Source organism: Copadichromis virginalis, linkage group LG9 (genome assembly GCF_057382275.1).
Source record: "Copadichromis virginalis isolate Kocher_CV1m ecotype Utaka linkage group LG9, C_Virginalis_male_GT1.1, whole genome shotgun sequence".
NCBI lineage: Eukaryota > Metazoa > Chordata > Actinopteri > Cichliformes > Cichlidae > Copadichromis > Copadichromis virginalis.
Window position 1 is genome coordinate 30273187 of NC_140626.1, and position 23075 is coordinate 30296261.

A 23075-nucleotide genomic window follows, 5' to 3' on the forward strand; every position below is an offset into this window, starting at 1 on the left:
AAAGGCACATTTCTAATATCAGAGCCTACGTTCTGAGCAAGTGACCAAGTTGAGGTGTGATCTGTTATTTAGACAGGTTGGATGCACTTCCTCACAGCCTGAAATTTCCCCCGGGGGCTCTCTTCCATTTCTCACTGTCATGGATTTGAATCTTTTTACCACTGAACTCTTACAATTACTGAACATTCATCACCTGCCTACCTTCTTAGCTACCTAGATACTGTATGGAGACCAGAGATATGGGGCAGACTGGTGCAGTCGGGAATACCAAATAAGACTGCTGTAACACAGTAAGGAATTCTAAAATCCTAAGATCACAGGAACATGTTTATTTTATTAGTACCAGCAGTGTTACTTGGTTACATGCTTTTATTTAACTAACAAAAAGCTAAACTGAGTGAGGACACTTCATGTTAATGAGCTAGCAACAGGTCGCCACACACCAAACATTACCCCCCTTTTATTGTCTATTTTACTATAAACAGGACTAGTTTACAAAATCAGTCTTATGCTATTTAAAACACACTTAACTTTCAACCAGTTCTCTGGTTTAAACTAAAATACTTAAAGGTATAGTCAGCAATTATTTTATTTCTGTAATGGAAAAAGGCAATATAATTATATAAAAATTACAAATTGATGCATTATTATAAACATTAGAATTAATCAATTAAAAATACATAAGAGCGGCCGCTAGTTTGTGGAAGCCACCATGTTGCCCCGCTATCTTGAATATAGTAGCAAGATGAACACTGATGTTCTGCGTTTTATATGTATGGCTAGAGACCGCCAAAGCCAGAGGGAAAGAAAACTTGAAGGCACTCGTGTATCGTGGAGGCAAATATTAATTCGTGCCTGCACCTTCAGACTCAAAATATGAAGGACCATGCCTAGGTTTTATTATCTTTGGAGGGGTCCCCTTCACTAAAAAAGTAAAAACACAAAGGAAAGAGACAACACTCAAAACCATGCTTATTTATTCCCAATATTGTCACAAGTAGCAGCAGATTAGACATGCTAGCTAATGTTATGCTAGCTAATGTTATGCTAGCTAATGTTAGGCTCAAGTGTCCAAAACTCACACTTTCTCTCTGATAAAAAGTTTGATCACATTCTCACATCATATAACAGTTTATTCACTAAGTTTCTAAATATAACAACATTAGATCAACTTCAAACAAAGTTTTATTTTATTGGAAGAATAACCTGACACTAAAAGTACGAAATTAATAAAAGAATACCTACAAGTATGTAGACACAACTATGAAAATATAGGTATATCATAAATTATAGTAAAATATGTCCATAATGACCCAAATTAGTGCAATTTTGACTACTGGGTTTTTTATTTAAAATACAGTAATTTTCATTCTGTGATTATTTTCTCTCACGGGGAAATAAAGGATTCCTCTAAGCTGTAAATCCTCTAAACTCAAATGGTCTTTAGTATCATGGATGCCTCAAAAAAACACAGTGACTTATAACCAAATGCCACTGTATATCTCTGCAGTTTTCCCCTCATGAATAAAAGTCCTGATCTGTGAGGTGAGAGGATTTACCCCTGTGGCACACCCAGTCACCCCCTCTAGTCACTTGTGTTACTCAAGCTCACTTGTAGAAGTCCCTTAACACTAACCGAGAAAGCATAAATATATTATAATCTCATCACCTGTCCATTTATACAGGTGTCACCCTGCCTCGCAACTTGATTTTCCAGGAGGGCAGCAGTTTTTCCTGTGGCAGCAACTGAAGTCACAGCATTATTATCAGGCAAAATGTATTCATGATAGCAGAGGTCCGAGTGCCCCGTGGGCTTTGTAATATAATACCAGACCTCTTTATCAAATTTAACAGTTTATTGGAAACAGCTTGTACACATGATTTAGGCACCAGGCGCTATGGCAAGGCTCCGGGTACCCTCCTAACAGACATCCCTTGCACACCTCCACACAGTGCCGAACGTACACATACACACATTATGAAAGCTCACAAACACATGCCGTGCATCCGCTCAGAGTGGCGGTCAAACACACACACGCATTTAATCACACATCTCCCTCCTCCCCTGCCTTCTGTGCAGAGCTTCACTTCTCCTGCACTCCCCTTCGTATCTAATGCAAACCTCTCATTGGATGAGGCAGCGTTTTTCTGTGGAGGTCTTTTGTGCACTTTTGTTGTTTGTTTTCTCTGAAGAGCAGCGCGATAACAAAAGTGGGACGTGACAAATGGACTTTGTGCCCCACAGCTAGATTCGAGTGATAGGTTACTGAATGGGAGCTACCCTCCTATCTCATTTATACACACACATAGAGACAAATGGACACACATGTGATGAACGCGCTTACATTTGTAACTCTTATTTCTTAATCCAAATGCTTTCAATTTTTTGCTATATTTTTTTAAAAACATAAAGCTTCCCCAATCAATCTGACAGCCACACAGTCTAACTACAATAAATACATTAATATTCAAAGATGCTTGTTTTATTATTTCTATGTGATACAGTAATGAGATATCAGTAATGAGACATACTGGACCAAATTTTATTATTTATCCAGTGTAATATTTTCTCATTTAAGCAGATATGAGCTGATGAACATCAACATCAAAATACCCGCACCTAACCATCTCGACTAACACGCCGCTCTCCAATGAGCACGGTAAACAGAAACCGCCAGTTGACCGGCTAATGATTTAAAGGGATGGTCAGAGGTCATATCCAGCTATTAATGAACCCCTTTAACAAAAAGCACATGCAGGATCTATCCTGTAATCTGTCTGGTTGACACTCCATTGAGAAAAAGCCAAAGCTGAAAAATCAGATGTATGTAGATGCATGTTTGTGGTTTGTGGAGTTTATAGTTTTTAGTGTATGAACGCACTGGTTCAAGAAACGGTGTGTTTCTATTTTCTGTTATTTCAAATTTTAATATAAGAAATTTGTTTCATTAAATAAAAAAAGTACTTTAAAATACTGGAACTCCAGATTTGCCAGGCTCTTGCCTCTGGATAGGAAAGTTAACACTCCACCCTGCTCATACTTATTGGCAAATTTGAGAATACTAGCTTAAAATGTTCTCGGCATGCAACAGCTTAAAGGTTTTTAATGCGTTTAGCAGCTACAGAGCTTCAAGTATAAACACTCATTAATCCTTTCAGCCATTTCTACCCTTAACAGGAACTTGCTGGATGATGGAGGTTATCTGTACAGTGAGGAAAAAGAAGCTCTGAACCATCACTGACCCAGACTTGACAGACTCTTTCTCTTGTTTTCTTCTATTCTTACCTGTTGTGTTAGATTTTATTCTCTTCCTGTTGCCTCTGACTAAGCTCCCATCAGTCCCGTGGAAGTTAATTATGGGTGCCAAGCTGTTGAGAGGTTGAGGAGAAGCTTTTTTGCCTAAATACTGGATATACACTAAGTCTGGCAACGCCACCGAGCATTGTCTGCCGTGATAAAATATGGACGGAAGTGCTGCTAGGCAAATCGTTTATCAGCCAGGTTTAGCATGCACATGTTAAAATGAAAGACTGTGCTATCTGCATAGGTTGTGTGAGCTTAGTTTAGTGTAGCCAATGCCGTTTGTTGTGTATAAATGGCATGCTGGCTGTCGCCCCCGTGGGACGTGATCAATCACACATTGCCTGCTTTGCTCTCAAACGGCTATGGGCAATTCTATTCAAAATATTCAAACCAACACCTTAACTGTGTGCTTTGTACTTTTTGTGCCTTTGTTTTGGAGCCAGTGTAATTATTAGAATCTGATTTTTTTCCACCTTTTTTTCCCACAGCTTAACTTATCTCTCTAAAGTCTTGCGGTACAATCCACAAGAACTGACCCATTTAGTAGTTAAGCACAAATGGTCTATTATGATAATTAATTCTAATATATGTCTTCAGTATGGACAAGCCATTACATGGAGCATGAGCTGGCATGTTTGCTCTGTTACAAAGCGGCCATTAAAATAAGTGCAAGCTCAGTTTACTCTGCTATTCCCCAATTTGCCTTAATGAGCCAGTTTAAGCTGTCAGAAACCGAGAGGAAGGATTTCTGCTGACTGTAAGTCTGCGGTGAGTAGGCAGGGATGATGGGATAAATGGAAGGAGGGAGATTTAGGGAGGTGTGCAAAGGTATACTGAAGAAAGGATAGGAAAAAGACAAAGAAATCATACTGTTGCTGTAACAGCTGGTGATAAAACACACCAGGCTTCCACAGAAGTAGTGTGTGTTTGTGTAAAAGTATTCTCTTCCAATATGTTGGAATGTTTTGCTTTCCTTTGGTCACTCATTTTCAGACAATGGATTATACACTGAACAAAAATATAAACGCAACACTTTTGTTTTTGCTCCCATTCCCCATGGGATGGACGTAGAGACCTAAAATTCATTCCAGATACACAATATAACCATCCCTCCCAAACAGTGGTCACAAATCAGTCCAAATGTGTGGTAGTGGGCACATCTGCTATATTGAGATAATCCATCCCACCTCACAGGTGGGCCACATCAGGATGCTGCTCTGACATCATGAGTAGTGCACAGGTGTACCTCAGACTGCCCACAACAAAAGGCCACCCTGGAATGTGCAGTTTTGTCTCACAGCAAAATGCCACAGATGCCACAAGCAATGAGGGAGCGTGCAATTGGCATGCTGACAGCAGGAATGTCAACCAGATCTGTCGCCCGTGCATTGAATGTTCATTTCTCAACCATAAGCCGTCTCCACAGGCGTTTCAGAGAATATGGCAGCACATCCAACCGGCCTCACAACCGCAGACCTCGTGTAACCACACCAGCCCAGGACCTCCACATCCAGCAGGTTCACCTCCAAGATCGTCTGAGACCAGCCACCCAGACAGCTGCTGGAACAATTGGTTTGCACAACCAAACAATTTCTGCACAAACTGTCAGAAACCGTCTCAGGGACGCTCAACTGCATGCCCGTCGTCCTCATCGGGGTCTTGACCTGACTCCAGCTCGTCGCCGTAACAGACTTGTGTGGGCAAATGCTCACATTCGATGGCGTCTGGCACGTTGGAGAGGTGTGCGCTTCACGGATGAATCATGGTTCACATTGTTCAGGGCAGATGGCAGCTGAGAATGTCCCAGTTCTTGCATGGCCAGCATACTCACCGGACATGTCACCCATTGAGCATGTTCGGGATGTGCTTGACCGGCGTATACGACAGCGTGTACCAGTTCCCACGAATATCCAACAACCTCGCACAGCCATTGAAGTGGAGTGGACCAACATTCCACAGGCCACAATTGACAATCTGATAGACTCCATGCGACGATATGTTGCACTGCATGAGGCAAATGGTGGTCACACCAGATACTGACCGGTTCTGGGTCCCCAGACCCCCAATAGCGCAAAAAGCTGCACATTCCAGGGTGGCCTTTTGTTGTGGGCAGTCTGAGGTACACCTGTGCACTACTCATGATGTCAGATCAGCATCCTGATGTGGCACACCTGTGAGGTGGGATGGATTATCTCAATATAGCAGATGTGCCCACTACCACACATTTGGACTGATTTGTGACCACTGTTTGGGAGGGATGGTTATATTGTGTATCTAGAATGAATTTTAGGTTTCTACGTCCATCCCATGGGGAATGGGAGCAAAGACAAAAGTGTTGCGTTTATATTTTTGTTCAGTGTATGTCCCTGTGAAAGAGAATGGAGGGGTGGATGGATTATGACTCATCATCCTGGTGAGAAGAGGGGAAGCGTGGTTAACATGTAGAAAGGTGCAATTTAAGCCAAACCATTAAGAAAGCTGTTTTGGTGCCGAGACCTAAGGAAATGGAAATAAAAATGTCTTAAACCAACGGTTCCACACTGATCTGGCGTGCCTGGTTTCTTACACAGAGCCACATCAGAAGACCGCCTAGAAAGCTTTCTGGAAAAAATATTTGGATTGGCACAGGATTGGATAGCTTGTCTGTTTTAAGCAATCTAATAAGTTAAACTATAGGATGGGAAAAACTGTGTTTGCGGCACATTATTAAACAACTCCTGTGATCTTTGTAAGGAAATTCATTTCACAAAGGTCTTTTGTCATGCCTGAAACATGTCTGCAGCTGTCACAGTTCAAAATATCTATTTTTTCTTAACAGCAGAGGAGGTTTCTGGATGCATACAACATTTATAGAGAGCCGGGAAAGACAAAGGCAGCAAGGTATATTAAATCTACATATCACTTTAAATTGACTTTAACATATCTTAATGACTTAATCATTGACCGAAACAATGTCATTGTCATAAAAAGCTAAATTCCCGGTGTTTTTGTCAATTTGAGCAGGAGGCCTTTTTAGTACATGGCTATTAACAAGTAATCACAAGAGATGTATTAATGAAGAATGCCCTTCATTTTTGCAGAGGGCAAGGTAGACACCGGTGTCCAGCCCTTGTCTTCAGAGGAAAATATGGAGGGAACTTAGGTGTTTGATGATGCGTTTAATTCACACAGGAATACATTAATATGATAGTCAGTGGAGCGTCAAAGCCCTCAAGTAAGGTTCCCTCATTAGTATGTTTCTCTATTTCTTTTTTTAATTATTCAACAAAAAAATGAGGAGCCGCGTGACAGATGTATTGGCTGTGTCAAGAAGGAATGATTTGAATTTGAATTGTGCATAAAATCGTGCAATTAGGAGGGCTCATTTGTGTATGTGAACAAAATATTTGCCTCCAAATGAGCGCTGGCTCTGAAGCATGAGTCAAATTATGGGGTATATTTTAATGCAATACTTATTCCTTTCTCAAGGATCTGGTCACATCGCACGCGTTTGAATGTCACGAATACTAAACCTTATCAGAAAGCGCCTTAGTGTGAGCCAAAGCAGTGGCCTAATAACCCAACACGGTGAGGTGGACCAGACAACGTCTGCCACACCCCTGAGAGTCTCTGACTTCAAAAGCATACCATTCAGAGTGTGCAATGCACCGTGAAAGTTTGATGCTTGTACAAGTCATCCGCGGCTCATCTTGGCGGGCTATTATCTCACTTTGCCATTGTCGCAACTGGTTGCCGAGGCTTTCATCATGCTTATAAGTTAAACACCTGATCTGTACACACTGGGGTATTGTCTGGGCTCTGCTCGGGCAGATCACTGGAGCCACCTGTACCAAGACAGAGAATTATTGATGTTAATGCTGTCCTTAGTAATTAAAGATAGAAACTTTTAAGACATTAGCACTGCAGCAGCCCAGAACATTTTCTCAGCCTCGTCATTTACAAAGATTTCACAGATCAACACAGTTTTGGATTCATAGAACCGGGGGTTACATTTTAAAAGCCTTATCTTTCAGTATTAGCGTATGGTTTTCAGAACAGTAGGAGGAGCATTCTTCCGGTATGTTCTGGAGAGTCGTTTTTACATGACGTCACAATGTGTGTCTCTTTGTTTTTTTAAACAAAGGGCCTTCACCGATTAGTATCTCTGACTGATTTTCTGTGACACCGTTTTGCTTTGCATTTGAGGTTAACACCAACCTCCTGCAAAAAGAGCAGGCAGGTAATTCACTGCTTGATTAGCCTCACTCTGCAATTAATCATTCTTAAACGCACACCCTCACTTTAGTGATAATTTAGGAATGATGATTAATGAAACCATCAAATACTGTATTTCCCCCATTTCTCTCCTTACGGAGCTGCTGCACTAATGTGGGTCGCGGCTGTCAAGAAGGCCCCCAAAAAAAGAAAAAACGAAACTGCAACAACTCTCGGGCTCTACCGGCAACGGTGCACACACACACCCAAAAACAAGGTCGAAGGTCTTCTAAGTTCATTGTTCTTCTTTATTTATGTTGCACTCGTGTCTCCTTTCGTCTTTGAAAAGCCAGCTGCAGTGCGGCGGAAGCGACTTTCTGGGAACAGGCGTGCGTCAAAATACAGGTGCAAGGTCAAGAGGACGAGCGACGCACCTTGTGGGCATAGGAGACGACGTGTGAGATAGATGCATGTCAGTGATTGTTGAGTCAATTAATTATTGAACTTGGCAAGAGATCAATCGTTCCAGTGAGGTGATCCCATTTCTAACTGGCAGCATATTGAGACAGTAACCTATGACAATATTAATCACTAGCACAACAGCAGGCTAATTCCCACATGTAATTAGTCTACATTTTAATTCATAGAAAACTAGCACTTTTCTAAACTCGCTTAATTATGTACTTACACTTAATTATAGTCCCCCCCAACCATACCCCTCCCCAATTTGTTTGGAGTGCCACAGATGGAAAAACATATTTATTTTGGGGAGAGGGCGAAAGATAAAATGAAAGCTCCACCTGGGAAAGGAGCGGCAGGTCTCTGCTGAGTTGTGCTGCGTCTGGTAGGAATTTACTGGATTAGCTCAGTCACAAAATGTGAGATGAACCACATTGTCAATCACCCTCGGGGCAGAGCGAGAGAGGAGGAGCTGTCAATCAAGGCAGGTCTTCAATCGTCCCATTCACATCGCCTCCTGGAATCAGTCTCTCCCGCTGACTGCTCTTTGACATTTAACGCACTGGGGCCACGAGGATGGAGATCCTCAAATCCTGCCTTTCTTTCTTTTTTGTTTTTTTTCCTCTCCCCTGTCTGTCCTCAGTCTTTGTGCTTTGGCGGGGGAAGATGTGTGTTTAAAGTAAAGACACAGGGCAATAGCTGTGAGAAATAACTAACAGACAAAAAGTTTTAGTAACTCTTCAAGTGCGTGCGGTGACAACAGGGCAAAGCGGCGGAAGACAAAATAGGCCGGACTTGAATAGTTATATATTGCTCTCATTCCAACTTACTATTGCAGGGCTGAAAACATATGAGCTCCCTTTGCAAGATCTCTGTTGGGCTTCTGCTTTTCATGAGATGCATTATGAAATTCGCACAGAATTCATCAATAAAATACATTTGCTTAAGCCTGAGCAATAAATGCATTTACCAACTGAGTCCATAAAACAGAAGAAGGGAAGGGGGTGAAAAAAAACATCTAAAAATCCTCCTCTTCTGGGAGATGCTGCAGGATGAAAAATCCTATCGCAGTTTGTTGTCGTCTTTATGTGTTTTCTCCCCTCTTGTTTGTATTCCGGGGCAGTCGCTTCGCTCTGAGTGAGGTATACAGAGTCATTGCTCTTTTGGCTCCAGCCCTGACACCTCGTGCCCTCAAGTGTGGACTCCTTAGCTGCGATCTGATCAGCATCTTTATAGTTTATCAGCCTTGGGGTTCAATTTTGGCTTGGATGCTTTTACAAATGAACGCAATCACTGGTGAGCCTTCGCATCCTGATTGCATTGAGGGAAGCGGGTGGAGGAAAGTTTAGTGGATTACCGTGCCACTTGAGGATGGAGCACAAACACACCGAGGCAGCCGCAGAGGGGGCCCGCCTGTGCCTCCCTCCCCCTGCCTGGGCTATTGGCACTCGCTGCTTGTACTCTGTCTTATTTCACTAAAATAATATAATTGTCTCCCGTATTATTGCTTGTAAAGCCATCTTCTGTCCGCAGGCGATGTGTGTGATCAATGTACTATCTAACAGAATCAATTCTTCCAGGAATACCTCGTGTTTGTGAAATGATCCCAGGCAGCTGCAGCAAAAGACAGGGCTGAAAGTGGGATCCTATGGTACTAGGATTAGTTTAGCGACTTGGGCCCTCCAGTTTGCACTGAATACTATGGCTCTTCGCCCATTTCTCATGTTGTTCACTCTGTGCGTGTGTGTATGTGTGTGCAAAAATAAGCTTCTCAGGGAATTCACATTCATATTGCCAGTTATGTGCATCATCCCTTGAACATCTTCTAAGCAGTTTATTCCACTTGTAACCGCTACAGTACCGGGCCCCTTGAGATGTTTTCAACTGTGCTGGAAATGGTAATAAATGTCATGTCATCTGTGGTGTAATATAAAACAGATATCTCGAATTTTACCAGAAAAGAAATTTGTTCTTATCACTCCCGGCATGTTTGTTTTTTATTTGAATTTATCTGCAGTGTCATCACTGACACTGTTGAAATGGCAATTACCTCTGTCTAATCTGTAAGATATATTGTATACCTTACAAATAAACTTGGTAGCAATCTGCAACTGATGCTATATTTAAGCAATTAAATGTGCCTGCCTTAAAAATTTTCCACCATTTCAACTTATAAGAAGATGAATAGAGGACGTGCATTACGGTGGCACTGCCGATCAGATCACAACAGGATTTATCAATTAATTTCCCACTGCCAATGCTGTCTCCAGAGTGCACGGCTCCTCTAACTACAACTAAACTGTGCCATCAAAAGCGAATTATAGGAGAGTAACATGCCACAAAAACTATTACAGATGGGAAACTATGAGCCTAGACCCCTCTGGAGGAGCAATCGGGGGTAAGGGAGGAGAGAATTAAGGAGTGGAATCAAGCCAAAGGGAACCAATTTGGCAGTGGAGCTTGTTAGCGATTGTCACTGGAAAGCTCTGTTGTGGCACCGAGTCTAGCTTCCCACCAAAATCTCATGTTTTTACCGACCTGCTGAGGTGGAAGCGAGCGAGCATTCACGCAATAAAAACAAGAAAAAAGGCTCAAGTCCTGCAATGACTGACATTTCAGGCATGTTGTTGTAATATGGTGTAAACAGCTGGCCTGGCCAAAAGCGGTATATGGGTTAATAGGTATGGTGAATTTCCCAGGAAGTACCATAGCTTATTGAGTTACTTCTGCATGCTAAAAAAATTTAAAAAACAAAAAGAATAAGGACACTTTATGCAAATTCAGGTGGGCCTCAGCCAATTGTCATTCAGTTGTTCAGTCTTGTGGTTTGATTCCATTTAGGGGAAAACAGCGAAGCCAAATTGTGTCTTTCGATAACATCGCTGCAGTGATTGAGTTATGCGTTATTGCATTTGTGCCTTGAGTTCAAGTCTGTTGCTCTGCAGTTGCAGCCTTTACCTGAGAACAGCTCCAGAAATCAGGTCCAAAATCCTTTCATTTCCTTTGGAAACCACATGTCATGTCCTATATTAGGTGGATAAAGGACGTATGTGCACCTAAGATCTGGCCGGAGATTTCCCCTCCACCCCATTCCTTTTCTTTCACTTCCCCCTCCTCTCTTCTGTTTATTTTCCTGCTGTCTCGGCTTCATGTGTTTTGTTTTGTCTTTTCCCTGCTATCTCTTCTCTCTCTTGCACTCCCTCGCTCTGTCCTCCACGGTTCTGCATCAGCGTCCTCAGCCCATTCTTTGGGTAGCACAGGAAGTGAAACTGTAACACAGAGTTCACTGGTAATTGGCCACGGTCACGCTAACCAAACAGGAAGGAATCTGCAACTGATTAGAATTCTTCCTCCTGCAATAATACCCCCACCACCACCCCACCCACAGCCCCCCCCACAGCCCCCAACAAAATTAATTACATTTGGGGGTCTATTCCCACTATTGGTTTTCCTGTTTTGAAGCTGCATTATAAAGGGACAAATCCCAAGACAAAACAGCCTAGCTAGTTTTTCAATTACAGAGAGAGACGGGCTAAGTTATAAAGGGCTGAGGAAGCACAGGCAGGCATCCATCTATCTATCTCCACATCCGGACAGGGAGTTTCTGGGCCGTCTGATCAGTCAGCAGCACGGACTGCTGAATAATCTCTCCGATACTCTCTCACACACGATGACCTCCCAATTCCTCCCACTCAGAGCAAGTGCTCCAAACAAATGTTCTCCTTTTATTGGTTCTGACTCAGAGATTTTGTTTTATGTGCAGTTAAAAAGGTGATAATTTGTAATCTGGAATAATACACACACACAGCTAACAGTGTCGTTTGTAGAAACTCCTCAACAAGTTTAACGGAATTCTTTGCTTTAAAGTCTGAAAATTAAAAAAACACCAGAATTAAAAGTGCAGCATTTACGATTTATGACATTATTGTCTCTCATCAGATCATGTTTGATTTTTCACTTTTTCACTGCTGTTGCAATATTATTGAAACCAACCAACCTGTAATCCCAGTAATAAAAACACTCGCAAAGTTCAACATATTTTATTTTATCTACAGTATGAAAAAAAAATAAATGTGAAAATGTACTTGTGTAACTCCATTATCAATTAAATGTTTAACCGTGACTTGAAATACCACAGGAGTCCACGGCCCACGACTGTTAGCGTCCGTTCCCGTGTGAACGTGAACGCTGCCCACCTGAAATCGCCTCGGCGTTGCATTCTGAACAAGTGGATTGCTCGATATGACATATTCATTTCACAAAAGAGGTTAAGCACAGAAAAACTGCGGGGTACCATGGTGCACATGAAATGGCAAAAAAAAAAAAATACTATGGTGCTGAGCGCCTTTCAAAATAAAATGAAAATAAATTTAAGGAGATACATTTTCATCTCATCTTCACAGAGGGAAACAGAGAGCCAGGGCTGCCTCAAAAATAAATGAATGCCTAACAATGTTTTTGATGTCCTATATTTAAATTTGTACGGTTACTTACATTACTCCTACTTGCCTGGTCTTGGAACTAATCCGATTGATATGGAAATGGGGTGCTCTGTTTCATGACAGAGTTGGGGAGAGAGGGAGAGAGAGAGAATTCCCAGGTTCGCTCCTACTCAAAATGTGCTGAAAACAGATTTTCACAATCCTGTGGCTTCATGGTATAGGTTATAGGGGATTACACAAACCACTTAAAGCTCTACAATGAGCTGCTCTTTTCAACCAAGAGGAAAAAACAAAAAAAGCACTTCATGCTGGACAAATTGTCCACACTGAAGAGGAACAAATTAAATAAATATTGTCATTGTTTTGGGATCCATCCTTTGTCTTATTTTTAATTTTACAGATTTTCTCAAGGGAAAGGCTTCCAAGTTATTTTGCGATAGTAATAAAATAATCAGAAGAACTTTATTGTTTAAAGAAAACATAAAATTTGCTATAATTATGTTTTAATTTATAAAACTAAAATTATGCATCCAAAGCCTAAATTCAACTCAGGAAAAGGTGTAATAATTTGTATTTATTTTCAGCCCAGAATGCAATATGTATAATTATTGTTACACCACTGAGAACCAGTCAGGTCAGTTCAGTTCAGCAGTTCACCTTCAAATTACACTGATTGGAGGGTTTTGCATTTTAAATTTAGGATTTTTTTTTAAGAATAAAATTAATTATCTACATATTCCCTTTAGGTTCAGAGTTTTAGCACAACTTCAAAAAACATGAAAGCTTTTTTTTCCAACACTGTTATAGAAATATTTCATATCTAATGTAAAGTAATAGTTTATTGAAAACAACAAAAAAGAAAAAAATAGTTTTCTACTGCAGCGCTATCTGAAGCCCAGCACCATAAATCACACATGTGGTATGTGGCTACTGTAACAGTACATTCTAACTGGTATCTCCGAGCTTCCTGCTCTCTACCCAGGCACACTCTTATCTGTTGAAAACTCCTCTTTTTATCTTAAACAGCATTTAAAATCATCACTTACCAATTCCCTTCTTTAGCAAAGCACCCATTCGAGCGTGTGTTGTCTGTCATTGGGGTTGAAAATTGGGGAATGGGCTGGAAATTGGAACCATCGAGGATGCCGTCCTGGAAAAAGAGGAAATCAAAGTTAAATGAGATCATGCATGCCAAGAGAATGTTTAACCAAAGGGCAAAAAGGAAGCTGGAGATAACAGAGAAGAGAAAACCGCTTAATGTTGTGTTGTGTGTGTGTGTGTGTGTGTGTGTGTGTGTGTGTGTGTGTGTAGAGGAGTGTCAGTTGTCAATATACATTTATGCAGTTATTTTATGGATCTACACATTTTAAGTAAACATATACACGCACGTATATATTCCATGACTATGAACCCTTGTGTGCATGTTCGCCTTCCTGCACGTGAACACGTGCGTGTATTTTCACAACAACTGACATTTTCACTGAGCGTGCCCGTCCGCAGGTGTGCACACAGGTGATGATGAGCTGTGCAAAAGTTTATTATAATGGAGCGTCTGGAAAAAAACGTTTGAAGTGGTGCACCGCAAACAATTAATCTTGTGCCTGTGACTGCACTCTGTCCCGGCGATGCAGATTTCTCATGACAAGTTCGCTTCAAAAGACTGGAATCCTGCCCCACCCAGTGCACCTATGGTGAGATGATAGACAGGCGATTTTGTTTTAACACGAGAGGACAAGAGAGCATCTGGAGCATAAACATATATGGTGACTACGAGGGTGGGGCGCGTCCTGCATTAAGATAAGATAAGATAGAACTTTATTAATCCCTCGGGTGGGTTCCTCTGGGAAATTCGATTTCCAAAAAAGCACAGCACCGACAGAAGTTACAGAGTTATACACACACACATATATATAAATACAGAGACAATATAAATAAAATATACGAAGGGGATAAATAGAATAAATAGGAATAAAAATAAAAATACAAGTGAACTAAAAAGTGCATTATCCATCTTGTATCGCTATATCTAAGAGGTATAAGTAGAGGAAGGTGAAAAAAAGTTTGAAAAGCCTAGTCTAAAAAGTTAAAGTTAACAAAAAGGTGCGGTGTTGCAGAGCTACTTGGAAAGGCTGCCGTCACTCCAGCGCCATCTTGAATCTTGAAAAACAGACACTGATCGAACACTTACAAACTATTACACAGATGGAAAAATACGAGTATATTTTCACTTCAACCTTAAGATAAAGACGTTGCTAAACTGAGAGGAACCGAGCAAACAGCAGGGGTGTGTGCAAAAAAAATTAGAGGAAATACTAGCGTGAACGTATGCACTCTATACTGCTATCTATCATCAAAAGATAACAAAGGAAGCTATGAAACCATTTCAGTAAAATCACTGATTATCTGATGTTGGATTAAAATGACGTTTATCGCGAGAGCCGTGGATCCTCTTTTATCTGACAGTGGCCTCTCTCGGCTGACATCTAATCTTTGCACCTTCTTCACTGATGGAATCGGGGGATCTCTGCGAATCGTCCGCAACAGACAGGCCGGAATGGCGCATGTCTGGATCGTGTTTATTCAATTTAACTGAGCATTTATCCTCCCAGGTACCGTCGCCAGTCTGTTCCCTGTGTGCGTGAGCTAAAGAAAGCAGAGCGATCATAAGAAAGAGAGATGACAGGAGCAAAGTTTCCAGTTCGTGAGCCGAGTTGAGAAGAGAGGAAAACATCCAGCCAGCCTGCACATGTCAAGGTCAGAGCAAACGTTCTTCCAAGGAATGAAGGAAGGTGGAGGAAGGAAAAAAAAGAGTTCTCGTTCACATGTACCTTCATGCGGCTGTGATGCGATTAAGAACAAAAGCCCTGATAGGTCTTTTTGTAAAGTTGTGTTTAATGAAAACTGCCGGACTGACAAAAACCCGACAAAGAATTGAGCAACTTTGCTGTCTTGGAAGAGGTTCTTATAAACTAACCAAGTTTTTTTTTTTTTTAAATCACAATAATAAAAAACTTGAAGTTGTCAATTTTACGCATGGTGATGTCATGTGAACAGAATACCTGTGGGTGTGTGCCATCTTTTCACTGAATCATTTGGCTCTCTGCTTTATTTCTTAATTCTCGCTGCCATGAAACACTTCAGAAAGAATATCAACCCAGGAGCGATATTTTCTGCAAGCAAAAACTAGTTCAAAGACATTTTTTCCCCTCCTCGCCCCCCTCCTCCTCCTCCTCCCCCAACCCAATCCTCAACTTACTGTCCTGGCATCCAGTCAGTTTCCAATTTGCATTGACTTTTACAAGATTTTTCTTCTTTTTTTTTCTACTGACTTTGTTGCAGCAGTGAAGCCCCGCCGGGGGCCCAGTGGGTCATATAATTATTAGGTACAGAAAATGATAAGCATGTTTTAAAAGGGAAAATTAGCTTTAATTGTGGTGTAGTGTTGCAATGAGAGCATGGAATCACAAAAGTCAAACTTATGAGACTTTTGCATTATTTGAACAATTTAAGCTAACCAATATGCAAGGAGTATGATTTCCAGTGACTCATGAAGTTTCACTAATACTGCATAATTCAGGTAATTTGATCCATTTTACAACATGACAGCCATCATATCTTGTTTTGCGGGGTGGCTTATGTAGTTTTTTTCTCTTAGATAAATTTATAAAGTCTTCTGCATCTTTTTTGCATGAGCACAGACATCAGAGCAAGTAAAAAGAATGCAGACATTGTTTCTGCCAACGTAATCACAATTTTGTAAGCATAAATATTATAATCAAGCATCACAGCTATTTTACAGTGATGTAAATATTCACGACTGTGTAATCTTCCACCTTTTAATGGCGTAAACTTTAGGGGGACTTGGCAGAGCTCGTAATGCTAACACACACACAAATCCCTGAGTTTCACCTCACACCGGTCTGTGACTGGTATGTCAGGACCAATCAGAAAACCAGGCCAGAGACTGGAGATAGAAACGAATGTGTAAGGTGTCCTTGGAGTAACCAAAACAACCGCGAGTCCAATTTCCTCCTTTGTCACTTTTTGTAGGCTTTACACTCAACCGGAGCGCGAGCTGAGAAAAGAACGTGTTGTCGGCCTGACTGTAACGTTGGCAGTTCTCCTGCTCGTGTGCAAAGCTGACATCCAGCTTCCTGAGTGAAGTCATTTCCTCAGTAGACGTCTTGCGCAAACAGTCTAATATCCAAAGGCCGGTGGGAAGGGGGTGTTCGGGGGGGCTGCAACTCGTCCTGGCGAGAAAAGAGTGACGGCAAACGCTCACATTTAAATTGAGTTTCGTCCTTTCGTCACTGAGCACAGATAAGAGATTCAGTAGCCATGGTTAACCGGGAAAATATTATGATAAATGGGCTTTATTACTGTTTTCCCCCATTATTCATGACAATAACAATACAGTGTTCTCTGATGGCATCGGTGCATGTGTCGGGCTGCATCGCTGACAAAAAAAGCAAGGGCGCTCATTATGGAAACGGTGCTATGATGAATGTGGTAAAGCAACTCAAACTTAATCTAAACTGCATTACATGTTGTTTTGAATATACCTCGCTGATATGCCCATCTTTAATGTACTATCAAGTGCAGGGAGCCGAATTGCTTTAGTCTCCCAAATTCAGAGCGGCAGGGAGGAGAAGGGGAGAGAGCGCGACAGAGAGAGAGAGAGAGGGGCTTTAAAATACTGTCTGTGAGAAATGCAAAATTTATGAATACCCCCCTCACAACTCAGCTTGATTTATGTGAAATAATAATACACTATTTAATGCTTAAACATAGCTAGGAGCGATCCCTGGCTATCAAGATGTACAATGGAGTAATGGGGCTGGAAGACAAATCACCTTGTGGACTTGTGATGCTTATTTAAAGGTGCTCAGGCAGATATATTAAACTATATGTAATTGTACACTAACTCTGTGCTGTAGGCAGAGGCGGCAAACACAGGAGGAGGCCAGTCATGATGCAGATGGAGTGGTGTAATCAATTTGACTCAAGCATCAGCATCCACAACAGAAGGGAGGGAGAGAAGAGGAAGAGGGTGGTGGTGGTGGTGGTGGTGGTGGTGGTGTTCGATCAGGGGTTTCACCTTTATTCATGCATCTTTCATGCAACTTTTAAAGAAAGTGTCAAAACTTGTGAAGATGATAAAAAACACAATTAGGACTAAATAATAATAATAATAATTGTTAAAAAACTGATTTTCAGCGTTAGCCCACGTGCACCTGGAGGAGTGATAATAAACTAGAATTACAATCCGCACTGGAGCTTTCAGAGGCTGTAGTTGTGTCTAATTTAAGCTTTAGCGCGAGGTGTGTCAGCTTTAAAGAGGAAGACCGGGTTCAAACAGAGCTAGTGGTCACACCGGCTGTGATTTATGATTCACTGATTGCCTCATTTAATTAAAGTAAATGGCAAAAGCCCAAAGCCGGGCCAAATTGTCCTGATCTGATGAATTGGCCCCGTTTTACCACCAAAAGCATGTAGGGTAAATAAACAGGGTAATTACATTGGTAAATGAAGCCTCTGTGAGAGAACCGTGTGGGCTGCGGGTGGCTCACCCAGGATATACGGGGAAGAACAACAGGCGTTTCCAGTAACTTTCTTTTATCGTCTTACCTCTGTCTCTAAAAGCCAGTAATGCCAGCAAAAGAAAAAAAAATAAAACCACACTCTCAAGCACACAGACACCTACAAGAACGCGCGCGCGCACTCTCGCTCGCACTTTCAGCGACACGCAAACCACAACTCTCTCCTCCCACCTCCATCCCGGTGCGTTCATGTACAATTATAGCTACGATGATCCACAGGTGTTGAATTCTTCTGGCAAGCCATAAAACATGATATGCATGATTTGTGCAGTCAGCCAGGTCTGTAATTTCATTCTCCTTTTCTTTCATTTTCCCTTCCTGGGCCACACGATCCATTTTCCTGCTTTATGAGAGTGCAGACACCCAGAGAGACTTTCAGGATGATTACATGCCCCATGCCATGGGGGGTCTGAGGAGCCAACACGCCAGCCTAAGAGCCGTGTCAAACCCGGGTGAAAACATCTATTTGAATAAAGCTATGAATATTTGAACTGCTTGAGGTGCGTTTCATTTATTCTCCTCGACATTAGCACGAGTAAAACTATCAACTTCCAGACAAGCTATATTGGGCGCTTCTAATATATATATATAGTTTGGATCTACTTAAAAATTCAAAATAGACACGTATTATCCACTTTGTCCAGGTACGGAGCGTGCTGTCACAGCAGGAGTGCTGATTTAAGATCGGGACACATGCCCTTGTGGTCCTGTGAGTATCTGGCAAAAAAAAAAAAGAAAGAAGAAGAAGAAGAAAAAATCAAGGGTACCTCAGATGGCTCATGTATTTAAGATATCTGTATACACAGTCAGGCCTAGCGTCACAGTACGTGGGTTGGTCTGTTGGCAGAGAACTGCGATGTCCTCCAGGGGAAACTAAACAAACTCTCTCTGCTACTTTCACAGCGTTGCCTTAAACGTGATCAGGGTGAGAGGTAGTTCCTCTGCAGAGGACTTATCCAAACACACATGCACACATAGCGCACGGATTATGTTTTAAACACACGCACACCTGCACTATAAACGCCAAAGGAGGGAAGCTATAAATTGAGTTTGTACATATTAAAACTGAGTCATTATTATAATCCAATCCAAGTTTCACATAAGAGCGCTTCTAATATTACTATGAGGTTTACCGTGGCTTGCCGTTATCATAAACATAATTATAATATCTAAGTAAATAATGGCCTCTCGTGGATTTAGAATTAGGCTGTTAGCAAATGGGAGCATAAACGACACGGAGAGGATTTTGCATATTGCAAAGTTCTGTTGCGTCTGCAAACCTGTCAGATGAGAGAGCTCCTCCAGCTTCAACCCATAAGTAAATAATATTCAGTCATAAAGCGCAGCATTAATCCCGGAGTGTGATTGACATTTCATATCTGTGACAATACTCCAAATAATTAAAAACGGAAATCTTGAAAGGTAATAGCTTCTCAAATCCATTAAGTAGTTAAAGGTTATGAGAAAAAACGGGATTATTGCTCACAGCCAAACTCCTAATTAAATGACACTACGTAATTTGTTTTGCAATCCCTTTCTCTTCATAAGCACAGTGCAGGTTAAATGAATGGGCAATGAAACATGTGTGTCATTTACCGTCACTCTGAGGAGACAAAAAACAATCTATCTGCGCCCCCCGCACCCCACACCCCCACCTCCATTTTCTGTCTGTATGTATTAGAGCAAAAGCGAGTACGGTAGATTGGATAAGCAGACACACAATTCCTGGTAAATTGTTTGCTTAATTACTTTTTCTTTCCTTTTCTTCTAAGCACACTTGCAAAGAGGGATGCTTCCCCCTCCTGGCTGCTCATAAGAAAGTCAGAGATTCCTCGGTCTCTTGTGCCTGCCTTCAGTGGCCCCCGTTAACTCTCTTTTTACCGCTTATGACCTGTGCATGTGGACAGATAAGCCTAAAAACTGCATGTGTTTGAATGTTACTGTAAAACCTGGAAAAAACACACTGATGTTCAATGTAAGGCAGAACAATTGAAGCGATGCTTCAATTGGATGTTTGACTTCTTGAAAGAAAGTTGACCGGGAAAACCAGTGGAAGTCGACCGGTGGAAAAAGGAGGGATGTTTATTGTTTTTTTGTGGGAACAACTTGAAGAAACAACCTGGTACAGTAGAGGCTATAACTCTGGATCGATGCCTGGGGACTTTTAATGTATGTCATTCTACTTTAAGTTGAGCCCTGTATTTATTTTCTCTTCACTCTCAGCTCTCTAAAGGTAAAAATGTCAAAAAGGAAAAAAAGTATAGTCTTTACAAACGAGATCAGGCATTATTTCTAAATTGTATTGATACAGATGCATGAGTATAAGGTACTGATATGACCCACTTTAATGCGCCAAAGCCTGAACTTGTTTTTGTGAAAGTTTATCTTCACCCAAACTTTCTGCAAAGTTCCCATCAACTCAAAGCAACTTGTAACTAAAATTATTCTTCTTACATAAAACAGTTGTGTTCTTTATGATTGTACAGGTATGAAGCGCTGGAACTAAAGAAGATTTTGGACTTGCTGGGTTTTTTTTACAAAACATATAAATCCTAACACTTTAGGAGTTGTTGCTTTAACGTGTTCACTGGATGTAAGCTGACACTCTGTCCTCTGATGGTGCAGGCTCATTAAACGGAGATTCTAAGAGATCCGACACACCGTGCCCCTCGTGCCCTCCGATGACAGAGAACAGATGAGGTGAATTTGAAAGGTCCACAACCACCGTGAACCAGTCTGGCCGGTTTGCCTCTGCACTCTGGCAGAGAGGATAGAAGATGGAGTGGTGGTGGTGGTGGTGGGGAGGGTGGGTTGAGAAAAAAATGTAAGAGCAGCAAGCCTAGCAGATCAAAGAAAATAACATGGGAGAGGATATGAGTGCTTTGAGAAGTAATATAGCCGAGATAGCATCTGTTTTCCGTAGCATGCAGGAGGCTTGAGACAAGCCCAGGAAAAAGACAACGGAGAGCGAGTGCACTTTAGCCGAGGATAAGACCAAACACAAATGGGTTATTAAGAAGCCCTCAATGTAATATCTGGCTGACATTAAAGTGTCTCTTTTGAAATGATCCACGGCTGGGCAGAGGGGCTTTTTTTATGACACTGATGGTGAATAATAAATAAAATGAAGCACCATTTAAGGGCAGGGTGTTTATATGAGATTATTTTCTTGAAAAAAAAATTTTTTTTTTAAATGTCTTTGTTCAGACACTACTGGACAGCTCAGTGTAGCTCAATAAGATATTTTAGTAGCAAAAAGTTCTAAAAGAAACACTTTAGGAGTCTGTTAATTATTAAAATGGACATTTTTAGCCTCCCCTAGCTCCAACTCTGTAATTAACTTTTCATCGTGTGCTTTATCAGGTGTTCGCTGTATCCGTGCAAAACAGTAAACACTCGTAACCCGGACAGAAAAAGAAAACTGGTGTTTACCATCGTTTAGGAGAAACTCTGTGACCCAGTTGTCTAGTCTAATTTCTATGGTCGATTTACAATATTAAAAACATTCATAGGTCGCACTCCCACATGAGCCTCCTGAAGATCGAATAATGTCCTTCCTGATCTGTACTGCAAGAGGCCATATTGGATCCAGATTTCACTAGTTCAAAAGTCATTTCATCCCCCCCCCCCCCTCCCTCTCTCCCTGCTTTATTCCTCTGTCCCTCTCAAGCCTTCCCATTGCCTGCTTTATTTATTGCGGGTCCAGTGGTGTGGTACAAAGCCATTACCCGCGCATATGTACCTTTTTGAATAATCAATAAATAATTATTTTATTATTTAATAGGATCGTATGGGAAAAGGAAATGGGTTTTATTACATAAATCCATCATGCAAGATGAATGGTTGCACTTGTAAAGTTGGACGGGGGGAAGGAAAAGTGGTCGGACAGGCCTTCGCCTGTGCTCGACAACTGTGCATTGCTGAGTGCTTTTCTCCATGCCAGGTTGTAAATATGACATTTTTGTCTCTGTGGGACTGTCGATTGGAGTGCGCGGGGAATGGGATTGTAAATTCAGGGAGATTAATTAACCTTTTACATTTGCGATTCAGCCCTGCATCTTTTTCTGTATATTGTGACCCCTGTGAGCAGAGAGGTGAGAGACCTGGCCGCAGACAGCCCAGGGAGTGTCGACGGCTCATTCCAAATGAGTTATTAACAGAATTTTTTGAAAAGATGGAAAAATTGTAGCCCGGCCATTTAGTGTCATAAAGGCTGGGTTGGCGAGGCGGCAGGGGCCTCCCAGGGACAGGAGGCAATACCATTACAATCAAATCTGAGATGGAAGAGGGATTGAGCTGTCCATTCTGAATTTTTATATTGTCGGAGGGCTGGGGAGGAAATAATGCCATCCTGGAGTGTATTAACCTCTGGCTGGGGAAGGAGGACAGGGGGAGCGAGAGAGCGGGAGAGACAGAGAGAAAGGCAGAGGGAAGGATTTGAGATTGGACAGCAGGGAGAAAGGAAGGCTAGATGAGGGAGGAGGGAAATGAAGGGGCAAAAAAAGAGCTTCATGCCTTATGCCGGGGAAACCAAAGAGGGAGAGGCAGGGATATGAGATGGCCAAGAGACAGAGCCAGAACAGAGGAGGTTGAGGAGGGAATAATGCAATAAGGGGAGGGAAGAGCAAAAGAATTGTGATGCAGAGCAAAGCTTATATGAACATGAAAGCACGGTGAAGGGAGAGAAGAGCTGATGGGAAAATATACTAGGATAAAGGTGGAAGACTGTTGGAATGGTGGAAAGAGGAAATGTAGAAAATCAAGGGAAAAAAGTTGTTGAGGACAATATTTGACTTGTGAAGCTGTCCTGCACAGTAACAATATTTATATGACACCTAAACGTCAGAATGATTACTGCTACAGCTTCAGTATCTCCACCGTTGATACTTAAACTCCATCAAAAAATTAACTTAAATCGTCCAGAATGAGAGCAGAAAAATGTTTCTACAGTTAAATATCAAGTAAAGTATCAATAGCAAAAGTGTCGATGGTGGATGACATGCAATCTAAAAGTTCTGTGAGTATTCTTATATAAAGCATCAACGTAGAAGCTTAACGATGATCAGAGATCAAAAT

The 23075-nt window shown here is 41.5% G+C and overlaps 1 long non-coding RNA gene across 3 annotated transcripts in view; it reads right to left on the minus strand.

The window, feature by feature from the left end:
• The window catches only part of LOC146702131 (uncharacterized), a 93702-nt gene that overhangs the window by 69557 nt on the left and 1070 nt on the right, over nt 1–23075 (minus strand). For 2 of the 3 annotated variants that reach the window (XR_014922286.1, XR_014922284.1), the window contains exon 3: nt 11982–13549. This is a non-coding gene — a long non-coding RNA (uncharacterized LOC146702131). Of the gene's footprint in view, nt 1–11981; nt 13550–23075 lie in introns of those variants that run through there. The other variant, XR_014922285.1, reaches the window with a different exon arrangement.